General features: G+C 40.4%; 1 protein-coding gene across 7 annotated transcripts in view; it reads right to left on the reverse strand.

The window, feature by feature from the left end:
* Positions 1–12834, reverse strand: part of LOC111180960 (sterile alpha motif domain-containing protein 9-like) — a 47707-nt gene extending 34873 nt beyond the window's left edge. For 4 of the 7 annotated variants that reach the window (XM_022585889.3, XM_089917638.1, XM_089917641.1 and 1 more), the window contains exons 1-3: positions 12522–12707; positions 2419–2596; positions 1973–2040 (exon numbers count right to left, since the gene is read on the reverse strand). The gene's annotated coding sequence lies outside the window, so the exon portion shown is untranslated. Of the gene's footprint in view, positions 1–1972; positions 2041–2418; positions 2597–12521 lie in introns of all 7 variants that reach the window. The other 3 variants (XR_016394317.1, XM_089917639.1, XM_089917640.1) reach the window with 3 other exon arrangements.
* Between the last annotated feature and the right edge of the window lie 12423 nt (positions 12835–25257).

The following is a 25257-nucleotide window of genomic DNA, read 5'->3' on the forward strand; positions in this document are numbered from 1 at the left end:
ATTGCTAGTGGGAAGCAGCCGCATAGCACAGGGAGATCAGCTCCATGCTTTGTGACGACCTACAGGGGTGGATTAGGGAGGATGGGAGGAAGGCTCAAGAGGGAGGGGATATGGGGATATATGTATACTTATAGCTGATTCACTTTGTTGTACAACAAAAACTAACACAACATTGTAAAGCAAATATACTCCAATAAAGATATAAAAAAAAAGGAAAAATAAGTTTTTATCAAAAGGAAAAGAAAATGAATATATTTCCTCCCCCAGTCCTTCTAGGTACCCCAGTTCCATAATAGCCCATATCAGTTTTCTGCTCTGTCATTCTCCGTCCCCAAATGAAGCCATTTGTCATACCAGGTTTTCCCCGGCATGGGTTCCTTTTTCCTCTAGGTCCTCAGCACCTCTGCTGTTTTAATCTCCTGCCTCTGCTCTGGGAAGCTGATCTCCAGGTGAGGGGCCTGCCCCTTTCCACTGACACACTCTGTTTAGGTCTGATGCAATACCTTCTCTTAGCCAGAGTCTTCTTTCAGTAATTTAACCATCCCCCTCTCTCTGCATATCCTAAAGACTGAGAGGACAGACTCCAGATATTCTCTTTTGGTTTAACCAGTGACTACAAAATTCCAATAGGGCCCAACCTTCTGGAAATGAAGCAGCGCATCAAGAATTTCCCTCTGCAGTCTGCCCCTTATTCTTACAGCTCTTTGGCCTCATACCACCAGTGACTGTGTGCTGTGTCTAACGTAGGGGATGTTGCAAAGGGAACTTTGTGCCATCTGACAGGTGACAGTTTTCTGTTACTTCCTTTTGTTCTGATTCTGCCAATAGATACCAGGGAAATAGAAATATTCTTCTCAAATAAGGTCACTGACATTTATTCCTCAAGTATGGAGTCTTTTCTTCTGTTAAATGGAAACATCAGGAATACCTGGTCTCAATATTATATACTAAACTTCAATAATATCCTTGGACTGATTATAATGTCAAGAGTTGCTCAACTCGCCTCTCCCCACATGATAGCTGTTGTGAACATATAAAGATTTGAACGTATTCTATCAGTAATGCTTTTTAAAATTTATTTATTTATTTATTTATTTTTGACTGTGTTGGGTCTTTGCTGCTGTGCGTGGGCTTCTCATTGCAGTGGCTTCTCTTGTTGTGGAGCACGGGCTCTTGGTGCACGGGCTTCAATAGGTGTGGCACGTGGGCTCAGTAGTTGTGGCTCACGGGCTCTAGAGCACAGGCTCAGTAGTTGTGGCGCATGGGCTTAGTTGCTCCACGGCATGTGGGATCTTCCCGGACCAGGAATCGAACTCATGTCCCCTGAATTGGCAGGAGATTCTTAACCACTGCACTGCCAGGGAAGTCCTATCAGGAATGCTTTTAAACTAGTTTATACTTTATTAATTTAAAGAGCATATGTATATATATTATTGGAGATAAATAAAGATTAAAATGACTGGGTTGGACAAATTTTGAGAATGCCTTGATATAACTCTTGGCTTCCTAAGGGCCCTCATCTTCCTGTTTTGAAATAATCACGAACACAAATCTTCTTATTAGTAGTAACTAATTATTGGCAAAGGAGCTATAGGATGCCATTCTCAAGTGACTCTTCCAGTTTTCTCTCTTGAGGTATTAAACAAGAAGTAACAAATCAGCAGAGCTCTTAGGGACAAGTACTCTTAGGGGTAAGTCCACCCACCCTCATCTCAGGGGCGTCCTCAGTAGCACCCCAGATATCCATGCCCTGAGGAGTTGTTCTGCTCCACAGGACTTCGAGCTGATAGTGGGGAGAGACAATTCAGAATCCTGGCTCTTGCCCAGGAAGGCTACACACACACTCCTCTGATGGTCTGATGAACTGAAACCACACATAAGCAAAGTTAGGTTTTATTTTCCTGAGGATAAGTTTTTATTTTAATTTTTAAACCAGATTGCTGTATGACATGGATGTTAAGGAAGCACTTACATTGAAAAATAGCCTCTGGAGGACGTTATCTTTGATTACATGTAAAACTTCTAGTAACATCTCAAGTTCTGGAAGACAGAATTTTGCATAATTGCACACAACCACAGGTTCCTTTACAATCTTTTATGCTTAACTTCCTGAACTTCTTTGCATTGTTTCTGTATCGTTTTTCCCACTGCCCTACATGACCAGAAACACTCTCGCCACCTTATGTATATACTTAATGATCCATTTCTTTGCAGAAGAGCATTTACAAAGTTAGCTTCAGTTAGATATACTGATATGTATTTAACCCATTGAAATTTCTAATTACTTTCATTAGTTTTACAAGTAATTGGCTTATGTACAAACACATGTTTTATTATAAAAAGTACAGCTGGAGTTTATGAAAATAGCTGTCTCCTCATAAGCATAAAAAATAAAAGCATAATGATTCAGAAACTTACCCGGATTTTTCTGAAAACTTCCTCTTCTTATGTCGGAAACTTGAAATAGTTGGTTTTTAATCTTTGCTTTCTTATTCCTCTTCTAATGGGTAGGAGATGTATGATTGTAAGGATCCTTTTTAAAAAATAAGCCTTTAAGTTGTGAAGTTTTCTGGTCTCCTGATGCCCTGCCCCTGTGCTGATGCAGAATGAGGAAGTAGAAATGTGAACAGTTTCAGTTTTGCTTCAGAATGTATTTATCTAGGTTTATAAAATGTATTTATAATATATGTAAATATATTTTAATGGCTATAAAATATTAACAGATTAACATCACAAAAAATTACCAATTAAGTTGAACCATTGCTGAGAAACTATTCACCAGAGTTTCAAGTTATAAGAGTTAAGAAATCAAGGTGAAAAAACACCTATAGAAAAAAACACTGGGAAAATATTAAAAACTCAGTGTGATCCAAGTGCCTGTTATGGACTGAATTGCGCCCCGCCCCCAAATTCACATGTTGAAGCCCTAACCCTTGGTATCTCAGAATGTGGCTGTATTTGGAGATAATGTCTTTAAAGAGTTAATTAAGTTAAAATGAGGTCACTAGGGTGGACCCTAATCCAGATATGACTAGTTTCCTTGTAAGAAGAGATTGGTGCTTGCATGCTCTCTCTCTCTCTCTCTCTCTCTCTCTCACACACACACACACACACACACACACACACACATACACAAGACTGGGTGAAGACACAGGGAGAAGACAGCCATCTATAAATCAAGGAGAAGGCCTCAAAAGAAACCAACTCTGCCAAATCCTTGATCTTGGACTTCTAGCCTCTGTAAGCAAACAAATTTCTGATTTTTCAGCCACCTAGTCTGTGGTACTTTATTATGGCAGCTCCAGCAAACTAATACTTCTGTGTGCTGGGTCGTCATTAATTTCATTATTTTTTGAAAATTAAAACATTAGTTTTTTCATTATGAACATGACTAAAATTCATTTTCAAACTTAAGAAATACAGAATATGGAAAGAAGCGGGGAGAACTATATTATCCAAATGCAATCTCTATCTTCCACTGTATTTTTTTCTATTCATACATTAAAAAATATATAAATTTAATATTTGGGAAATTTTACCAAACCTTGAAACATATAACTTCAAATAGGTAGTGAACAGTGCCAGGTAAAAGCTGAATTACATTTTATTTCTTGAATTAATATGATATGAACATCAAAATTCAGGACCACTGGAATATGCCAACTTTTGTTTTGGGGTTGTGTGTACAGTTTTTGTTAATTTTTTTTTTAAAGAAACAAACTACTACATCTGCTAGTGGAAGAAAATGCTTTGTTCTTCTTTGAAGTTCTGAAATTGTTCAGGTGTATCGTGGTGCATAGATTACAAAGAATAATGCTAGTTAAATGCCAAAGAATTATTTTTACTCATTTATATGAAATGCACAAATTTTGGGGGAGTGATAGTGACAGTGGTGCCTCCTACTACCTTATGTAAAACACTTGAACATTCTCATCAATATTGCCATCAGCTGTTTAATACTCCCAGTTTATTTTCTCAGTCTGTTTACTTAAAATTGTATGGAATGATATAATTAATAAGCAATAAAATCTGAATCACACACACACGCACAATCTTGGTTAGCTTGTTAAGAAACAAAATTCTCTAAGAATGTTTTGAACATTTTTTCATTATTAAATGAAGATAATTTTTATAGCTGTTAGAGGTGCTGTAATGTCTACTGATACTCCCAGTTGTTTTACCAAACTGGCTGGCTGTTCTAAAAGCCAAGTGAGGCGTGGGTCTTCAGAATGTGCATGCTCCTGTGTACTACAACATTCTAAAGATGAACAATTCACCCCAGTAAGACTCTTGCTACAGTTTTTGTCAAATTCATTATTTTCAGAGTCTTTCGTTCTTATTTCAGTTTGTCTCCCTCTCTCAATAAGCATAGTTTCCTAGATTCTCCACTTCCCACCCCCTGAAAATTTTGACCTCCATCACTCTCACCTGATGACAACTCTTCCTACCTAATGAACAAAATTGAAGGTATCAGGTGGGCTTTCTCACATGCTCCATTCTCCAGATCCCTAAACCCACATGTGCCCCTACATTCCTCTCCTCTCTGTACCTAATAGAGCAGTTCTCAACTCAGACTCCACAATAACACCATCTGGGGAGTTTTCAAAAAAAGCAGATGATGGGACTTCCCTGGTGGCACAGTGTTTAAGACTCTGCGCTCCCAATGCAGGGGGCCTGGGTTCCATCCCCGGTCAGGGAACTAAATCCCACATGCATGCCGAAACTAAGAGTTCACATGCCATAACTAAGGAGCCTTCCTGCCGCAACTAAGAAGCCCGCCAGCTGCAACTAAGACCTGGCGCAACCAAAAAAAAAAAAGAAACACTTAAATAAAAAGGCAGATGGTGCCCAGGACTGCTATTGGGCAATCATATACCTCTAGGGATAGGGCCAAATATCAATAAATTTTTAAAAGCTTCCTAAGCAGCTCTAATATGTAGACAGGGCAAGAATGTCTGGAATAAAATGAACTCTTCCTCTTCCCCTTATCTTTTTATTTATCTTCCATTTTCAAACAATTACGTCCTAAAATCATTACATATGCAGAGAAAGGTAGGTGTCTGTGGTGGGAGAGTGGGGAAGTCAGGGCCCAGGAAGGTGGCCCTTCAGAGAGGTGACCTGGGGTGAGGAGTCAGAACCTGGACAGTGTGAAGGGAGTATCCATCTGCAACAGTGAGCCAGTGCTGGGAATAAGAGCCTGAAGGAGGCGTGGAGGGTGTACAGGGGCAGCCTGGTGTGGGTGTCAGAGCCCAAGCACAGTGAGCAAAGTGTCTAAATGGAGAGTTGGCCTGGTGTGGGATATCAGAGGTCAAGCAGAAAAGACAATGTTCTTCTGGGAGAAGATCCTAAAATGAAGAATGTCAAAAATTGCACTGAGCAAAGTTAAACAGGCAAGGAAAACTTTATTCAAGACTATGGTAATAGAGGGGAGATAGACTGAACTCAACTCAGCTGAAGTAAAACATGGGAATTTTTTTTTTTTGGGTACGCGGGCCTCTCACTGTTGTGACATCTCCCGTTGCGGAGCACAGGCTCCGGACGCGCAGGCTCAGCAGCCATGGCTCACGGGCCCAGCCGCTCCGCAGCGTATGGGATCTTCCCAGACCGGGGCATGAACCCATGTCCCCTGCATCGGCAGGCGGACTCTCAACTACTGCACCACCAGGAAAGCCCGGGAAGGTTTTTAAGCCCTGGAATGAACTAGTGGAAAAGAACTGGAGTACCATCAGGTAGGTTGGTCAGTGGGGTGTGTCAAGCGCATGGATTGCTCCTCAGTTTGCAAACGTTTTTCTCTGATTAGGTCACCTGGGTTTGCTAGTTGATGTGCATCCAAGTCAGGTTTCCACCCTCCTACTGATACTGGGAGACAGGGGTGCTATCTTCTTTGATGTTTACATTTCAAATACCTGGTTCCCTGGTGCTTGAGAAAGACAATCCTGGGTTATAAAACTGGCAACAGGGTGGGAGAAGATTTACATACATTTTAACATTTAAAAAAAAATTATATTTATTTATTTATTTAGCTGCACCGGGTTTTAGTTGTGGCACACGGGCTATTTTTTAGTTGCAGCATGTGGGATCTTTAGTTGTGGCATGTGGGATCTGGTTCACTGACCAGAGATCGAATTGGGTCATCTGCATTGGGAGTGTGGAGTCTTAGCCACTGGACCACAAGGGAAGTCCCGAGATTTACGTACATTTTAAAGGGACAGAGAAAAAATTTGCAATTACAAATTTTCTAAAGTAAATGCTTAAGGAAAGGGAGGCCTTTAGTCAGGGACCTATAATCTAGAAGATGCCTGTCCAAAGTTTAGTAAAGCTTAGGGGATCGTTAAAGGCCACTTTGGTCAAGAGTCAGATCTGAGTTAAGAGAGGAACACACCTGTGATGGGCAGGGGACTGCTGGGCATTGAGATAGAAGATTACACAGAGGGACTGCTCAAATAAGGAAATATATAAGGAAATGAAAGCCATATTTCTCACTGTTGGAGAAGTGGCTTACAAATATGAGAAGAGAGTAACTCATGGTTACATGTGTGAACTCATGGTTTTTTAATATGTTTAGGTACAGAAATAAATATAGCTGTGAATATATTGTCTAGGCTTGCTGATTGAGAGGGAGTAGAGACACCACAATAGCAATGAACACAACTAGAATTCAGATGGTGTCTTCTAAATGCCATTTTTCTCTTTGAAGAACCAGGGCCCCTTGGAAAGGCAGCTGATTCCAGAGATGGGACAGAGAAAGTATTAGATAAGCTTGGAACATCTTTTGTTCAGAAAGCAAGGAAGAAGTCAAAGAAAGATATGGACAACATTAAAAGGTCTAGTCAACTTGTATAAGCTCCTACTAGTCAAATCTAGGACAACTGGAGCATCAAAATAAATAGTGTAGTAACAGATTATCCACTGAATAATCAGATAATTCACTGAATGAAATGGAAAACCACGAGTCCATACAGATAAGTAAATGAATAGATGGAAAATTGGTAAGAAATAGTGTATTTACAAAGTTTCAAATTACCTCTCCACCAATGACAAATGGGGAAAGACAACTTTACAGTGGAGAAGTCTGGCCTGTATGCTCTTTTTTCAGTGGTATTTTCAAGTCACTGAGGTGAACAACATCAATATGGGACAAATGAGAATAATGTACCACCTAATGGGATGGAATGAGTACATAGCATCACTCCTGTGATATTCCTGCCAAGATGCATAGCTTAAATCTAAGAATCTTGGAACATCATACAAACCTAAATTGAGGGATATTCTGCAAAATAACTGGCCTGTCATCTTAAAAAGTGTCAAGGTCATAAATATCATGGAAAGGTTAAGGAAATGTTCCAGACTGGAGGAGATTAAGTGCAACATGTGCTTCCAAACTGGGTCTTTTTGTATAAAAGACATTGTTGAGACAATTGGTGAAACCTGAATGAAGTGTGAGGATTAGATGAACGCAAGCAACATTAATATCTAAGTTATTATACAATGGAATATTACTCAGCCATTAAAAAGGAACAAAATTGGGTCATTTGTAGAGTCGTGGATCGATCTAGAGACTGTCATACAGAGTGAAGTCAGAAAGAGAAAAAAAAATATCATGTATTAACGCATATATGTGGAATCTAGAAAAATGGTACAGATGAACCAGTTTGCAAGGCAGAAATAGAGACACAGATGTAGAGGACAAACGTATGGACACCAAGGTGGGAAAGTGGGGAGGGCGGCAGTGGTGGTGGTGGTGGGATGAATTGGGAGATTGGGATTGACATGTATACACTGATGTGTATAAAATGGATGACTAATAAGAACCTGCTGTATTGGGCTTCCCTGGTGGCACAGTGGTTGAGAGTCCGCCTGCCGATGCAGGGGGCACGGGTTCGTGCCCTGGTCCGGAAGGATCCCACGTGCCGCGGAGTGGCTGGGCCTGTGGGCCATGGCCGCTGCGCCTGCGTGTCCGGAGCCTGTGCTCTGCAACGGGAGAGGCCACAGCGGTGAGAGGCCTGCGTACCGCAAAAAAAAAAAAAAAAAAAAAAAAAGAACCTGCTGTATAAAAATAAATTAAATAAAAAAAGCATTCAAAAGAAAATAAATGTGTCAAGTGTTCAGAAATTATATAACTAACAGCGAATACAATCCAGCTTTGTTAAATCTGCACATTTTGCATTATTTGCTTCAGATTTTTCTTTTAAGAAATAAAATATAACCAAACCAAAAAAAAAAAAAGTGTCCATCTTAAGTTAACCATCTTGATTTGGATGGTTGTGTTGTGATTAGCTTTCCTTATACTGTGGCTAGAATTTCCTTGTTTGTTGAAATACACACTGAAATACTGGAGGGTGATTCAATATCTTACTCAACTGTTCATTAAAAAGTGTTGTCCTTGCATTTCCTATCAATCTATAAGTTTTTGATTGGTGGGTTACAAGTTGGTGATTATTAAAAATAAAAAAGGAATCATACAATTATCACCTGTATAATAACACTCATAATCCCCAATAAAAGAAAGAAGTAAACTGAAGTTCATTCTCTCCTTCACTCTCAGGGACTTAACTCCAAATTAAAATTTCTCACTTTAAATGGCATCTTTCGCATCAGTATGCAAATAGGTTGAGGTTTAGAATTCCTGGATTTTCTTTGGAGATTTTACCACCCATAAAAATATCCACATACAATATACTGCTTAGTTTTGTCTACTGGAACTGGATTGTATGTATTCATGCACTCAGCATTTCTTCTGAGATTCATCCACATTGATGTAACTGTAGTTAATTTTTTTCATTGCTATTTAATATTCTATTGTTTGACTTTGTCATATTGACATATCCATGCTTCTGTTGATGAATATTAAGGTGGAATAATGTAGTTTTGAACATTCTTGTGCATGTCTTCTGATGCACATGAACAAGAGCTATTCTAGAAAATATTGCCTGGAGGGGAATCCTGGTTGATGCACGCGATCAACATTCCTAAATAATACTCAAGTGTTTCTCAAAGTTGTACCAGTTTACATTCCTATTAGTAGTGGATTAAGAGTTCTCCTTACTCTACGTCCTTGATAATTCTTGGTATTATGAGACTTTCTAACTTTTGTCATTCAAGTGGGTGTGAAACTGCATTTTGCTGTGATTTTAATTTCCATTTCCCTCGTTACTAATAGGCTGAAAATCTTTTCATATGTTTGGGGCTATTTATGCTTCCTCTTAATTCCTGTTCTTTGCACATTTTTACATCAGTTTGGTCATATTTTGTTTTGTTTTGTTTTGTTTTCAGATGTTTTAAATCCTAATCCTTTATTCACTATATGTGTTGCAATTTTAATTCTAGCTTTTAGTTTCTCTTTTCACTTACTTTGTGATGATAAACAGAAGTTCTTAATTGCAATGTGGTTAAATTTATGAGTCTTTTACTGCGGCTTATGCTTTTTGTGTCTTATTTAGAACATCTTCCCTACTTTGAGGTCATAAAATATTTTCCCATGTTATTTTGTAAATGCTTTCTAGTTTTGCCTTCTACTGGGCATGAAGTAAGGGGTTCACTTCCACGTGGCTAACAAAATTTCCCAGCACCATATCTTTAAAAATCCATCCCTTTCCTACTGACCTGCAAAATCATACCATATTTCAAGTATCAAAATATTTGTAGGCCTATCTCCGGGCTTCATAGTTTGTTCAATTGTATATTGACTACCCCTGCATGAAAATCATACTGACTTTATTACGACAACTTTATGTGTTGATGGCAGGTAAGGAAAGTCCTGTTAGCTTGTGTGTGTTTTTTTAATTGTCTTGGCTATTTTGGACTTTTAATTTTGTGTATAGAAGTTTTAAACCAAATTAAAGAATTTTCCTTTTTCAAAGCTTAATAAAATGAGTAAGAGAAAATAAAAATCAGAGGAAAAATCTCTAATCACATACAGACAAAGGAAATGGTACAAGCTTATTCCATAAACTTAAAGTGTTAATCATGAAGAGAAAGAGACAATAATAAAAGAATTTACATGTGGCATCTACTTTTAAAATTCAAAATGAGGGAAGAATGAGTAAAATAAATCTGGAAAATTTCATTAGCCTATGGAGAACCAAATAGGTCAGCAGGCAACCAAGAGGAATGATGCAGAAAAAGCCCTTTTTTATCATCTCAATGTCTTCATCCTTACCCTAAACAGAGAGTAAAGAGATGGCAGAAAAATCAGATTTTTACTTCAGTGAAATATCTCTAGCAATGAAAGCCGAAAAAGGAAAGTAATAGGTAAGATCCACGGAGGGCATTACACACTGGAAAGTATGGTACACGGAGAGCTTCTGTTAAGTCTATCTTTTCACACACAGTTCAGATCAGTAATTATAATCTATAGGTTTCACCTCTTTTTCTCTCTTTGTCTATGAAGAGAATGAGAGCAGTTGATGAAGAATCAAGTGAAAAAAAAGGCACTTTAAAGGTGACCTAATACTCTGAAAAAAATATGTATATATACTTGAAATACAATAATTATGGAATCTATCTCAGGGTAGATGGGGATGGTCTCTCTTGGAATTAATGTTTCTGGGCTTAACTTGATTAAGAGAATTATGCTAATAGTACCCCTTCCGTATGGTGTCCATTACATAACATGCTTCCTGATATAGGACCAAATAAAATTAGATCACTTAAATCTCCTTACATTAAATTAAATTGCAGATGACTCAACGATTTAAATGTAATAAATAAATGTATTAATACCCTCTCAGAAAACATGACAGTTTTAAACATGGCATGTATCAAACTTTTCATGTGAGTTTCTGTGCATGTTTTATTTAAATGGCAAGCTAAGCTATGTAGAAACAAATAACTGGAAAAATAAAATGATCTACTGTACTTTTCTTCCTTGCCAAGGATGTTTCCCAGCCAAATCATGATTTTTGGAGGAAAGGGGATCCATTATCACTATTTTCCCTGGAGCATATGTTGAGGGCAGTGACTATTAGAACCCCGCAACCAAAAGGTACTACTCATTTTAGCTTCAATGTTCAAAAAAGTTCAATTTTCCTGTGTCAGGCTTCAAAGGATAGTGCAGACTATTGAGAATTTAAAATTAGATGGCATCAGGTCAAATCATTTTTTAGAAATTACCCTTCTCTGGAATCAAGGATATCTAGGAGTTGGATGGGAGAAGGTAGAGAAGGGTTTGGAGGAAAGTATCTCCTGAGACAATCTCAGGAGAGAGAGTGAAGGGCAGGGAGAAGCTCCCTCCTACTCCCTGGGATAGTAGGAGTAGAGCCCAGGGCATGGGGCTGATAGCCAGGAAGGAATAGGCTCTGGCCCCCAAGGGATTGTAATTTCAAGCGTTGTGAAGTGAGCTGGCAAAGGGTTCCACTGTGCCAGCACCAAGAGGTGACTTGATAAATAAGAGGTGATGTTGGGGGATCAGTTTATATTGCCCACTCTTCAAGATCACTCCCACCAGGGAGCTATGAGGAAATCCCATGGGCCACTCTCTAGCTAACACTGAGAATCACCCACACAGAAAGAAAAGGCCACAAGGTAATTGCACAGCCACAGCACATAAGGCAGGGATGGGATCAGACTCTCTGTGAAGCTGAGCCTACTCAGGGAACTGGGAGAACACAGATATCGTCTCATAACCAGAAACCAACCAGGAACTGAGCCAACACAACTGGCCCAGGACTCCATCAGTGACAACTTTATCACCACAGTGGGATTCTGGATGCCAGGTGGAAGCAACTGCAAGTTTGCCAAAGTGGTAATGATAAGCTGGAGAAGAAAGAGATAGAGGGAGACAGAGAGAGAGAGAGGGAACGAGTTCACTTAAAATGAATTCACAAACCAAGATTCCAAAACACTGAAAGCAGCTAATGTCAAAGAGACGGACAACAAAATTAACTATACATACATTCCAAACAAAAATAATTAGAATTTTGATAAGCATGTTTAGGATTATCAAAGAGAAATGAAGAGATAATATCCACAAATACAACAAGAAATTATGAAAAATGTAGAAGTTAAATAAGAAAAGATAGGGAGATTGGTTCAAGATGGCAGAGTAGAAGGACGTGTGCTCACTTCCTCTTGCGAGAGCTAACTGTTGAACTAACATCACAACTAACTGTTGAACAATCATCGACAGGAAGACACTGGAACTCACCAAAAAAGATACCCCATATCCAAAGAAAAAGGAGAAGCCATAATGAGATGGCAAGAGGGGTGCAATCACAATAAAATCAAATCCCATAACCGCTGGGTGGATGACTCACAAACTGGAGAACAATTATACCAGAGAAGTCCACCCACTGGAGTGAAGGTTCTGAGCCCCATGTCAGGCTTCCCAACCTGGGGGTCCGGCAACAGGAGGAGGAATTCCCAGAGAATCAGACTTTGAAGGCTAGTGGGATTTGATTGCAGGACTTTGACAGAGCTGGGGGAAACAGAGACTCCACTCTCGGAGGGCACACACAAAGTAGTGTGCTCATCAGGACTCAGGGGAGGAGCAGTGACCCCATAGGTGACTGAACCAGACCTACCTGCTAGTGTTGGAGGGTCTCCTGCAGAGGTGGGGGCTGGCTGTGGCTCACCACGGGGACGAGGACACTGGCAGTAGAAGTTCTAGGAAGTACTCCTTGGCATGAGCCCTCCTGGAGTCCACCATTAGCTCCACCAAAGAGCCTGTAGCCTCCAGTGCTGGGTCACCTCAGGCCAAAAAACCAACAGAGGGAACCCAGCCCCACCCATCAGCAGACAAGCAGGTTAAAGTTTTACTGAGCTCTGCCCACCAGAGTAACACCCAGCTCTACTCACCACCAGTCCCTCCCATCAGGAAGCTTGCACAAGCCTCTTAGATAGCGTCATCCACCAGAGGGCAGACAGCAGAAGCAATAATAACTACAATCCTGTAGCCTGTGGAACAAAAACCACAATCACAGTAAGATAGACAAAATGAGAAGCAGGGGACTATGTACCAGAAGAAGGAACAAGATAAAACACCAGAAAAACAATTAAATGAAGTGGAGATAGGCAACCTTCCAGAAAAAGAATTCAGAATAATGATAGTGAAGATGATCCAGGACCTTGGAAAAAGAATGGAGACAAAGAGCGAGAAGATGAAAGAAATGTTTAGCAAACACCTAGAAGAATTAAATAACAAATAAACAGAGATGAACAATACAATAACTGAAATGAAAAATGAACTAGAAGGAATCAATAGCAGAATAACTGAGGCAGAAGAACAGATAAGCAACCTGGAAGACAGAATAGTGGAATTCACTGCCACGGAACAGAATAAAGAAAAAAGAATGAAAAGAAATGAAGACAGCCTAAGAGACCTCTGGGACAATATTAAATGAACCAACATTCGCATTACAGGGGTCCCAGAAGGAGAAGAGAGAAAGGACCCGAGAAAACATTTGAAGAGATTATAGTCAAAAACTTTCCTAACATGGGAAAGGAAATAGCAACCCAAGTCCAGGAAGTGCAGAGTCCCAGGCAGGATAAACCCAAGGAGAAATATGCCAAGACACATAGTAATCAAATTGACAAAAATTAAAAACAAAGAAAAATCATTAAATGCAACAAGGGAGGCACACACAAGATGGCGGTATGGGAAGATGTGGAGTTAGCATCTCCCCACAACTGGGGCACCTGCCAGCTGCTGGTGGGGAGCTCTGACACTGAAGATGGGAGGAGCCCCAAAGTGAACTGGTAGGACATGGGGGACTGAGGGGGGAGGGGAAGTGGAAGCCAGAGAGGATCGGTGCCCCTGAGGCCAGGGAGATCAGGAGAGGCAGGCAGGAGGGACTCTCTGGGAAGAGTGGGAGAGGAGAGGAGGGTGATCACCTGGCCCACTCGGTCCAGGGAGTCTGCTGAACTCCCAAGCCAGTACCCCCACTCCAAAGCCCCGTGCAGGCTGCATGGGACCTGGGGGGCATATGAGGGAGGCTGGGGAGATCAGGAGAGGCAGGTGGGAGGAGCCATCCAGAGGAGCGGGAGAGGAGGAGAGGGCGACTGCCCCACCCACTCTGACCCACAGAGCCTGCTGAGCTCCCAGGCTGGTCCCCTGCCCTCCAAAGCCCTCTCCAGGTTGCATGGATCCTTGGAGGCATGGCAGGGAGGCTGGGGAGATCAGGAGAGGCAGGTGGGAGGGGTCCTCCCAGACCAGAGGAGCAAGAGAGGAGAGGAAGGCATTTGCCTCACCCACTCTAGCCCAGGAAGCCTGCTGGGCTCCCAGGTGATGTCACCTGCACTCTGAGACCAGGGGTGGGGGCACACATGGGCCCCTTCTGTTCCTTGAGCCTAAGCCCCAGCTCCCACATCTCCCAGGGCCTTTTCCAGCCCTGTGGGTCCTAAGCATTGGATCGCCCCCCCCCACCACTGTCCAAACCTCGCCCTGGCTTAGGCCCTGCCCACCATGGCCAAGGCCTCTCCCTCCCCCCACCCTTTTTTTTTCTTTTCCCTCCTCCTCTATTTTACTATTGTGGTACTGATGTACTTTCTGGTTGTTGATTCATCTCTATTTTTATTTTTATGTTCTTTCTAACACATCTGTTAGTTTGCTAGTCTAATTTTATTTTTTACTTTGTTATTGTTCTTTTTTTTTTTTTTGGCCACCCCACTCGGCCTGCAGGATCTTGATTTGAGAGCCCAGGGTTGGGCAGAAACTCCTGTGGTGGGAGCCCCAAGTCTGAACCACTGGACTATCAGAGAACCTCAGACCCCAGAGAATATTCATCGGAGTGAGGTCTCACAGAGGTCCTCATCTCAGCACCAAGACCCAGCTCTAGCCAATAGCCTACAAACTCCAGTGTTGGAAGCCTCAGGCCAAACAACCAGTAAGACAGGAACACAATCCCACTAAGTGGGATTTTCTCTTTCACAAGTCACAATAAGTGAACTGGAAGACAGAATGGTGGAAATAACTGCCGAGGAGCAGAACAAAGAAAAAAGAATGAAATGAATTGAAGACAATATCAGAGACCTCTGGGACAATACTAAATGCACCAACATTCGAATTACAGGGGTCCTAGAAGAAGAAGAGAAAAAGAAAGGGTCTGAGAAAATATTTGAAGAGATTATAGTGGAAAACTTCCCTAACATGGGGAAGGAAATAGTCACCCAAATCCAGGAAGCAAAGAGTCCCATACAGGATAAACCCTAGGAAAAATACACCAGGACACATATTAATCAAACTAACAAGAACTAAATTCAAAGAAAACATATTAAAAGCAGCAAGGGAAAAACAAAAAATAACATACAAAGGAATCCCCATAAGGTTATTGGCGAAGTTTTCAGTGGAAACTCTGCAGGCCAGAAGGGACTGGCAGGATATACTTAAAGTGATGAAAGAGAAAAACCTACAACCAAGATTACCGTTCCCAGCAAGGACCTCATGCAGATTCCTTGGAGAAGTCAAAAGCTTTTCAGACAAGCAAAAGCTAAGAGAATTCAACACAACAAAACCAGCTTTACAACAAATGCTAAAGGGACTTCTCTAGGCAGGAAACACAAGAGAAGAAAAACACCCACAAAAACAAACCCAAAACAATTAAGAAAATGGTAATAGGAACATACATATCGATAATAACCTTGAATGTAAGTGGATTAAATGCCCCAACCAAAAGACACAGGCTGGCTGAATGGATACAAAAAAAGACCCATATATATGCTGTCTACAAGAGACCCAGCTCAGACCTAGAGACACATACAGACTGAAAGTGAGGAGATGGAAAAAGATATTACGTGCAAATGGAAATCAACAGAGAGCTGGAGTAGCAATACTCATATCAGATAAAATAGACTTTATTTTATTTTATTTTACGTTTTTATTGGAGTATAATTGCTTTACAATGGTGTGTTAGTTTCTGCTTTATAACAAAGTGAATCAGTTATACATATACATATGTCCCCATATCTCTTCCCTCTTGCGTCGCCCTCCCTCACACCCTTCCTATCCCACCCTTCTAGCTGGTCACAAAGCACCGAGCTGATCACCTGTGCCATGCGACTACTTCGCACTAGCTATCTATTTTACATTTGGTAGTGTATATATGTCCATATATAAACTACCACCCTCTCACTTTGTCCCAGCTTACCCTTCCCCCTTCCCATGTTCTCAAGTCCATTCTGTAGTAGGTCTGCATCTTTATTCCTGTCTTGCCCCTAGGTTCTTCATGACCATATATATATTTTTTTCATTCCATATATATGTGTTAGCACACGGTATTTGTTTTTTTCTTTCTGACTTACTTCACTCTGTATGACAGACTCTAGGTCCATCAACCACACTACAAATAACTCAATTTCGCTTCTTTTTATGGCTGGGTAATATTCCATTGTACATATGTGCCACATCATCTTTATCCATTCATCTGTTGGACACTTAGGTTGCATCCATGTCCTGGCTATTGTAAATAGTGCCACAATGAACATTGTGGTACATGACGCTTTTTGTGTTATGGTTTTCTCAGGGTATATGCCCAGTAGTGGGATTGCTGGGTTATATGGTAGTTCTATTTTTAGTTTTTTTGTTTGTTTGTTTTGTTTTTTGCGGTACGCAGGCCTCCTGTGGCCTCTCCCGTCGCGGAGCACAGGCTCTGGATGCACAGGCCCCGGATGCGCAGGCTCCGGACGCGCTGGCTCAGCGGCCATGTCCCTTGGGCCCAGCCACCCCACAGCATGTGGGATCCTCCCGGACTGGGGCACGAATCCACGTCCCCTGCATCGGCAGGCAGACCCTCAACCACTGCGCCACCAGGGAAGCCCCCTATTTTTAGTTTTTTAAGGAACCTCCATACTGTTCTCCATAGTGGCTGTATCAATTTACATTCCCACCAACAGTACAAGAGGATTCCCTTTTCTCCACACCCTCTCCATCATTTATTGTTTGTAGATTTTTTGATGATGGCCATTCTGACTGGTGTGAGATGATATCGCATTGTAGTTTTGATTTGCATTTCTCTAATGATTAATGACGTTGAGCATTCTTTCATGTGTTTGTTGGCAATATGTATATCTTTGGAGAAATGTTTATTTAGGTCTTCTGCCCATTTTTGGATTGGGTTGTTTGTTTTTCTGATATTGAGCTGCATGAGCTGCTTGTAAATTTTGGAGATTAACTCTTTGTCAGTTGCTTCGTTTGCAAATATTTTCTCCCATTCTGAGGGTTGTCTTTTTGTCTTGTTTATGGTTTCCTTTGTTGTGCAAAAGCTTTGAAGTTTCATTAGGTCCCATTTGTTTAGTTTTGTTTTTATTTCCATTACTCTAGGAGGTGGGTCAAAAAGGATCTTGCTGTGATTTATGTCATAGAGTGTTCTGCCTATGTTTTCCTCTAAGAGTTTTATAGTGTCTGGTCTTACATTTAGGTCTTTAATCCATTTTGAGTTTATTTTTGTGTATGGTGTTAGGGAGTGTTCTAATTTCATTCTTTTACACGTAGCTGTCCAGTTTTCCCAGCACCACTTATTGAAGAGGCTGTCTTTTTGCCACTATATATTCTTGCCTCCTTTATCAAAGATAAGGTGACCATATGTGCATGGGTTTATCTCTGGGCTTTCTATCCTGTTTCATTGATCTATATTTCTGTTTTTGTGCCAGTACCATACTGTCTTGATTACTGTAGCTTTGCAGTATTGTCTGAAGTCCGGGAGCCTGATTCCTCCAGCTCTGTTTTTCGTTCTCAAGATTGCTTTGGCTATTCAGGTTCTTTATGTTACCATACAAATTGTCAGATTTTTGGTTCTAGTTCTGTGAAAAATGCCAGTGGTAGTTTGATAGGGATTGCATTGAATCTGTAGATTGCTTTGGGCAGGATAGTCATTTTCACAGTGTTGATTCTTCCAATCCAAGGACATGGTATATGTCTCCATCTATTTGTATCATTTTTAATTTCTTTCATCAGTGTCTTACAATTTTCTGCATACCGGTCTTTTGTCTCCTTAGGTAGGTTTATTCCCAGGTATTTTATTCTTTTTGTTGCAATGGTAAATAGGAGTGTTTTCTTAATTTCACTTTCAGATTTTTCATCATTAGTGTATGGGAATGCAAGAGATTTCTGTGTACTAATTTTGTATCCTGCTACTTTACCAAATTCATTGATTAGCTCTAGTAATTTTCTGGTAGCATCTTTAGGATTCTCTATGTATAGCATCATGTCATCTGCAAACAGTGACAGCTTTACTTCTTTTCTGATTTGGATTCCTTTTATTTCCTTTTCTTCTCCGATTGCTGTGGCTAAAACTTCCAAAACTATGTTGAATAAGAGTGGTGAGAGTGGGCAACCTTGTCTTGTTCCTGATCTTAGTGGAAATGCTTTCAGTTTTTCACCATTGAGGACGATGTTGGCTGTGGGTTTGTCACATATGACCTTTATTATGTTGAGGTAAGTTCCCTCTATGCCTACTTTCTGGTGGGTTTTTATCATAAATGGGTTTTGAATTTTGTCAAAAGCTTTTTCTGCATTTATTGAGATGGTTTTTCTCCTTCAATTTGTTAATACAGTTCATCACATTGATTGACTTGCATATACTGAAGAATCCTTGCATTCCTGGGATAAACCCCATTTGATCATGGTGTATGATCCTTTTAATGTGCTGTTGGATTCTGTGTGCTAGTATTTTGTTGAGGATTTTTGCATTTATGTTCATCAGTGATATTGGCCTGTAGTTTTCTTTCTTTGTGACATCCTTGTCTGGTTTTGGTATCAGGGTGATGGTGGCCTCGTAGAATGAGTTTGGGAGTGTTCCTTCCTCTGCTATATTTTGGAAGAGTTTGAGAATGATAGGTGCTGTATCTTCTCTAAATGTTTGATAGAATTCACCTGTGAAGTCATCTGGTCCTGGCCTTTCGTTTGTTGGAAAAATTTTAATCACAGTTTCAATTTCAGTGCTTGTGATTGGTCTGTTCCTATTTTCTATTTCTTCCTGGTTCAGTCTTGAAAGGTTGTGCATTTTTAAGAATTTGTCCATTTCTTCCAGGTTGCCCATTTTATGGCATAGAGTTGCTTGTAGTAATCTCTCATGATCCTTTGTATTTCTGCAGTGTCAGTTGTTACTTCTCCGTTTTCAGTTCTAATTCTATTGATTTGAGTCTTCTCCCTTTTTTTCTTGATGAGCCTGGCTAATGGTTTATCTATTTTGTTTATCTTCTCAAAGAACAAGCTTTTAGTTTTATTGATCTTTGCTATCGTTTCCTTCATTTCTTTTTCATTTATTTCTGATCTGATTTTATGAGTTCTTTCCTTCTGCTAACTTTGGGGTTTTTTTGTTCTTCTTTCTCTAATTGCTTTAGGTGTAAGGTTAGGTTGTTTATTTCAGATGTTTCTTGTTTCTTCAGGTAAGATTGTATTGCTATAATCTTCCCTCTTAGAACTGCTTTTGCTGAATCCCGTAAGTTGTGGGTCATCGTGTTTTCATTGTCATTTTTTTCTAGGTATTTTTTGAATTCCTCTTTGTTTTCTTCAGTGATCTCTTGCTTATTAAATAATGTATTGTTTAGCCTCCATGTGTTTGTATTTTTTACAGATTTTTTCCTGTAATTGATATCTAGTCTCATCGCGTTGTGGTCAGAAAAGATACTTGATATGATTTCAATTTTCTTAAATTTACCAAGGCTTGACGTGTGGCCCAAGATATGATCTATCCTGGAGAATGTTCCATGAGCATTTTAGAAGAAAGTGTATTCTGTTGTTTATGGATGGAATGTCCTATAAATATCAATTAAGTCCATCTTGTTTAATGTATCATTTAAAGCTTGTGTTTCCTTATTTATTTTCATTTTGGATGATCTGTCCATTGGTGAAAGTGGGGTGTTAATGTCCCATACAATGATTGTGTTACTGTCGATTTTATGGCTGTTAGTATTTGCCTTAAGTATTGAGGTGCTCCTATGTTGGGTGCATAAATATTTACAATTGTTATATCTTCTTCTTGGATTGATCCCTTGATCATTATGTAGTGTCCTTCTTTGTCTCTTCTAATAGTCTTTATTTTAAAGTCTATTTTGTCTGATATGAGAATTGCTACTCCAGGTTTCTTTTGTTTTCCATTTGCATGGAATATCTTTTTCCTTCCCCTCACTTTCAGTCTGTATGTGTCCCTAGGTCTGAAGTGGGTCTCTTGTAGACAGCATATATACAGGTCTTATTTTTGTATCTATTCAGCCAGTCTATGTCTTTTGGTTGGAACATTTAATCCATTTATATTTAAGGTAATTATTGATATGTATGTTCCTATTACCATTTTCTTAATTGTTTTGGTTTTGTTATTGTAGGTCTTTTCCTTCTCTTGTGCTTCCTGCCTAGAAAAGTTACTTTAGCATTTGTTGTAAAGTTGGTTTGGTTGTGCTGAATTCTCTTAGCTTCTGCTTCTCTGTAAAGTTTTTAATTTCTCTGTCAAATCTGAATGAGATCCTTGCTGGATAGAGTAATCTTGGTTGTAGGTTTTTCCCTTTCATTACTTTAAATATGTCCTGCCACTCCCTTCTGGCTTGCAGAGTTTCTGCTGAATGATCAGCTGTTAACCTTATGGGGATTCCCTTGTGTGTTATTTGTTGTTTTTCCCTTGCTGCTTTTAATATTTTTTCTTTGTATTTAATTTTTGATAGTTTGATTAATATGTGTCTTGGCATGTTTCTCCTTGGATTTATCCTGTATGAGAGTCTCTGTGTTTCCTGGACTTGATTAACTATTTCCTTACCCATATTAGGGAAGTTTTCAACTATAATCTCTTCAAACATTTTCTCAGTCCCTTTCTTTTCCTCTTCTTCTTCTGGGACCCCTATAATTTGAATATTGGTGCATTTAACATTGTCCCAGAGGCCTCTGAGACTGTCCTCAATTCTTTTCATTCTTTTATCTTTATTATGCTCTGCAGTAGTTATGTCCACTATTTCATCTTCCAGGTCACTTATCCATTCTTCTGCCTCAGTTATTCTGCTATTGATCCCTTCTAGAGAATTTTTAATTTCATTTATTGTGTTGTTCATGATTGTTTGTTTGCTCTTTATTTCTTCTAGGTTCTTGTTAATCATGTCTTGTGTTTTCTACATTCTATTTCCAAGATTTTGGATCATCTTTACTATAATTACTCTGAATTCTTTTTCAGTTAGACTGCCTATTTCCTCTTCATTTATTAGGTCTGGTGGGTTTTTGCCTTGCTCCTTCATCTGCTGTGTGTTTCCGTGTCTTCTCATTTTGCTTAACTTACTGTGTTTGGGGTCTCCTTTTCACAGGCTGCAGGTGTGTAGTTCCCATTGTTTTTGGTGTCTGCCCCCCTTGGCTAAGGTTGGTTCAGTAGGTTGTGTAGGCTTTCTAGTGGAGGGGACTAGTGCCTGTGTTCTGGTGGATGAGGCTGGATCTTGTCTTTCTGGTGGGCAGGTCCACATCTGGTGGTGTGTTTTGGGGTGCCTGTGACCTTATTATGATTTTAGGCAGCCTCTCTGCTAATGGGTGGGGTTGTGTTCCTGTCTTGCTAGTTGTTTGGCATAGGGTGTCCAGCACTGTAGGTTGCTGGTCGTTGAGTGGAGCTGGGTCTTGGCTTTGAGATGGAGATCTCTGGGAGATTTTTGGTGTTTAATATTACATGGAGCTGTGAGGTCTCTTGTGTACCAGTGTCCTGAACTTGGCTCTCCACCTCAGAGGCACAGCCCTGACGCCTGGCTGGAGCACCAAGAGCCTGTTATCCACATGGCTCAGAATAAAAGGGAGAAAAAAAGAAAGAAAAAGATAAAATAAAATAAGTTATTAAAATAAAAAGTAAAAAATAATTATTAAAATTTTTTTTAAGTAATTAAAAAAAAGGAAAGAAAGAAGAGAACAACCAAACCAAAAAAGATATACACCAATGATAACAAGCACTGAAAACTATACTAAAACAAAACAAAACAAAATAAACACAAAGAAACGGACAGACAGAACCCTAGGACAAATGGTAAAAGCAAAGCTATACAGACAAAATCACGCACAGCAGCATACGCATACACACTCACAAAAAGAGAAAAAGGGAAAAAAAAATGTATCATTGCTCCCAAAGTCCACCTCCTAATTTGGTATGATTCGTTGTCTATTCAGGTATTCCACAGATGCAGGGTATATCAAGTTGACTGTGGAGGTTTAATCTGCTGCTCCTAAAGATGCTGGGAGAGATTTCCCTTTCTCTTCTTTGTTCGTACAGCTCCTGGGATTCAGCTTTGGATTTGGCCCTGCCTCTGCATGTAGGTCACCTGAGGGTGTCCGTTCTTTGCTCAGACAGGATGGGGTTAAAGGAGCAGCTGCTTCGGGGGCTCTGGCTCACTCAGGCTTGGGGAGGGAGGGGTACGGAGTGCAGGGCAAGCCTGCAGCAGCAGAGGCCAGTGTGGTGTTGCACCAGCCTGAGGCGCCATGTGTTCTCCTGGGGAAGTTGTCCCTGGATCCCGGGACCCTGGCAGTGGCGGGCTGCACAGGCTCCTGGGAGGGGAGGTGTGGATAGTGCTCTGTGCTTGTACACAGGCTTCTTAGTGGCTGCAGCAGCAGACTTAGCGTCTCATGCCCGTCTCTGGGGTCCGCGCTGATAGCCACGGCTCGCGCCCGTCTCTGGAGCTCCTTTAAGCAGCCCTCTTAATCCCCTCTCCTCGCGCACCAGAAAACACAGAGGCAAGCAAAAGTCTCTTGCCTCTTTGGCAGTTCCAGACCTTTTCCCGGACTCCTTCCTGGCTAGCTGTGGCGCACTAGCCCCCTTCAGGCTGTGTTCATGCAGCCAACCCCCATCCTCTCCCTGGGATACAACTGAAGCCAGAGCCTCAGCTCCCAGCCCCCACACATCCCGGTGGGTGAGCAGACAAGCCTCTTGGGCTGGTGAGTGCTGGTCGGCACCGATCCTCTGTGTGGGAATCTCTCCGCTTTCCCTCTGCACCCTTGTTGCTGCGCTCTCCTCTGTGGCTCCAAAGCTTCCCCCCTCTGCCACTCACAGTCTCCGCCCATGAAGGGGCTTTCTAGAGTGTGGAAACCTTTCCTCCTTCACAGCTCCCTCCCACTGGTGCAGGTCCCGTCCCTATTCTTTTGTCTCTGTTTTTTCTTTTTTCTTTTGCCCTACCCAGGTATGTGGGGAGTTTCTTGCCTTTTGGGAGGTCTGAGGTCTTCTGCCAGCGTTCAGTAGGTGTTCTGTAGGAGTTGTTCCACAAGTAGATGTATTTCTGAAGTATGTATGGGGAGGAAGGTGATCTCTGTGTCTTACACTTGTGCCATCTTGAAGCTCCTCCCTAGAATAGACTTTAAAATAAAGACTGCTACAAGAGATAAGGAGGGACACTACATAATGATCAAAGGATCAATCCAAGAAGAAGATATAACAATTTTAAATGTTTATGCACCCAACATAGGAGTACTTCAATACATAAGGCAAATGCTAACAACCATGAAAGGAGAAATCAACAGTAACACAATAATATTAGGGAGCTTTAACACCCCATTTACACCAATGGGCAGATCATCCAAACAGAAAATAAATAAGGACACACAAGCTTTAAATGACACAATAGACCTGATAGATCTAATTGATATTTATAGAACATTCCACGCAAAAGTGGCAGAATACACTTTCTTCTCAAGTGCACATGGAACATTCTCCAGTATAGATCACATCTTGGGTCACAAATCAAGCCTCGGAAAATTTAAGAAAATTGAAATCGTATCAAGCATCTTTTCTGACAACAGTGTAATGAGATTGGAAATCAATAACAGGAAAAAAAATGTAAAAAACACAAATACATGGAGGCTAAACAGTGCACCACTAAATAACCAAGAGATCACTGAAGAAATCAAAGAAGAAATTTAAAAAACATAGAAATAAATGACAACAAAAACACTATGACCCAAAACCTATGGGATGCAGCAAAAGCAGTTCTAAGAGGGAAGTTTATAGCAATACAATCTCACCTCAAGAAACAAGAAAAATCTCAAATAAACAATCTAACCCTACACTTAAAACAACTAGAGAAAGAGGAGCAAAGAAAGCCCAAAGTCAGTAGAAGGTAAGAAATCATAAAGATCAGAGAAGAAATAAATGAAATAGAAATGAAGAAAACAATAGCAAAGATCAATAAAAATAAAAGCTGGGGGCTTCCCTGGTGGTGCAGTGGTTGAGGGTCCGCCTGCCAATGCAGGGGACACGGGCTTGTGCCCCGGTCCGGAGGATCCCGCATGCCGTGGAGCAGCTGGGCCCGTGGGCCATGGCCGCTGAGCCTGCGCATCCAGGGCCTGTGTTCCATGGCGGTAGGGGCTGCAGCAGTGAGAGGCCCGTGTATCGCAAAAATAAATAAATAAATAAATAAATAAAAGCTGCTTCTTTGAAAAGATAAACAAAATTGATAAATACTTATCCAGAGTCATCAAGAAAAAAAGGGAGAAGACGCAAATCAATAAAATTAGAAATTAAAAAGGAGAAATCACAACTGACACTGCAGAAACACAAAGGATTAAAGAGTCTATTACAAACAACTATAAGCCAATAAAATGGACAACCATGAAGAAATGGACACATTCTTGGAAAGGTACAATTTTCCAAGACTGAACCAGGAAGAATTAGAAAATATAAGCAGAACTATCACAAGTAATGAAATCGAAACCATAATTAAAAATCTTCCAACAAACAAAAGTTCAGAACCAGACGGCTTCACAGGCAAATTCTCTCAAACATTTAGAGAATAGCTAACACCGTTCCTTCACAAACTCTTCCAAAATATTGCAGAGGAAGAAACACTCCCAAATTCATTCTACAAAGCCACCATCACCCTGATTCCAAAACCAGAAAAAGAGATCACAGATAAAGAAAATTATAGACCAATATCACTGATGAACATAGATGAAAAAATCGTGAACAAAATACTAGCAAACAGAATCCAACAGCACATTAAAAAGATCATATACCATGATCAAGTGTGATATATCCACGGAGTGCAAGGATTCTTCAATATACGCAAATCAATCAATGTGATACACCACATTAATAAATTAAGGAATAAAAACCGTATGATCATCTCAGTGGATGCAGAAAAAGCTTTTGACAAAATTCAACACCATTTATGATAATAACTCTCCAGAAATTGGGCATAGAGGGAACCTACCTCAACATAATAAAGGCTATATATGACAAACCCACAGCAAGCATCATACTCAATGGTGAAAAACTGAAAGCATTTCCACTAGGATCAGGAACAAGACAAGGATGTCCACTCTTGCCACTGATATTCAACATAGTTTTGGAAGTCCCAGCTACAGCAATCAGAGAAGAAAAAGAA

This window comes from Delphinapterus leucas, chromosome 9 (assembly GCF_059928025.1).
Source record: "Delphinapterus leucas isolate spDelLeu-1000000601 "Yukka" chromosome 9, BTC_Dleu_Yukka2, whole genome shotgun sequence".
NCBI classification, from domain to species: domain Eukaryota; kingdom Metazoa; phylum Chordata; class Mammalia; order Artiodactyla; family Monodontidae; genus Delphinapterus; species Delphinapterus leucas.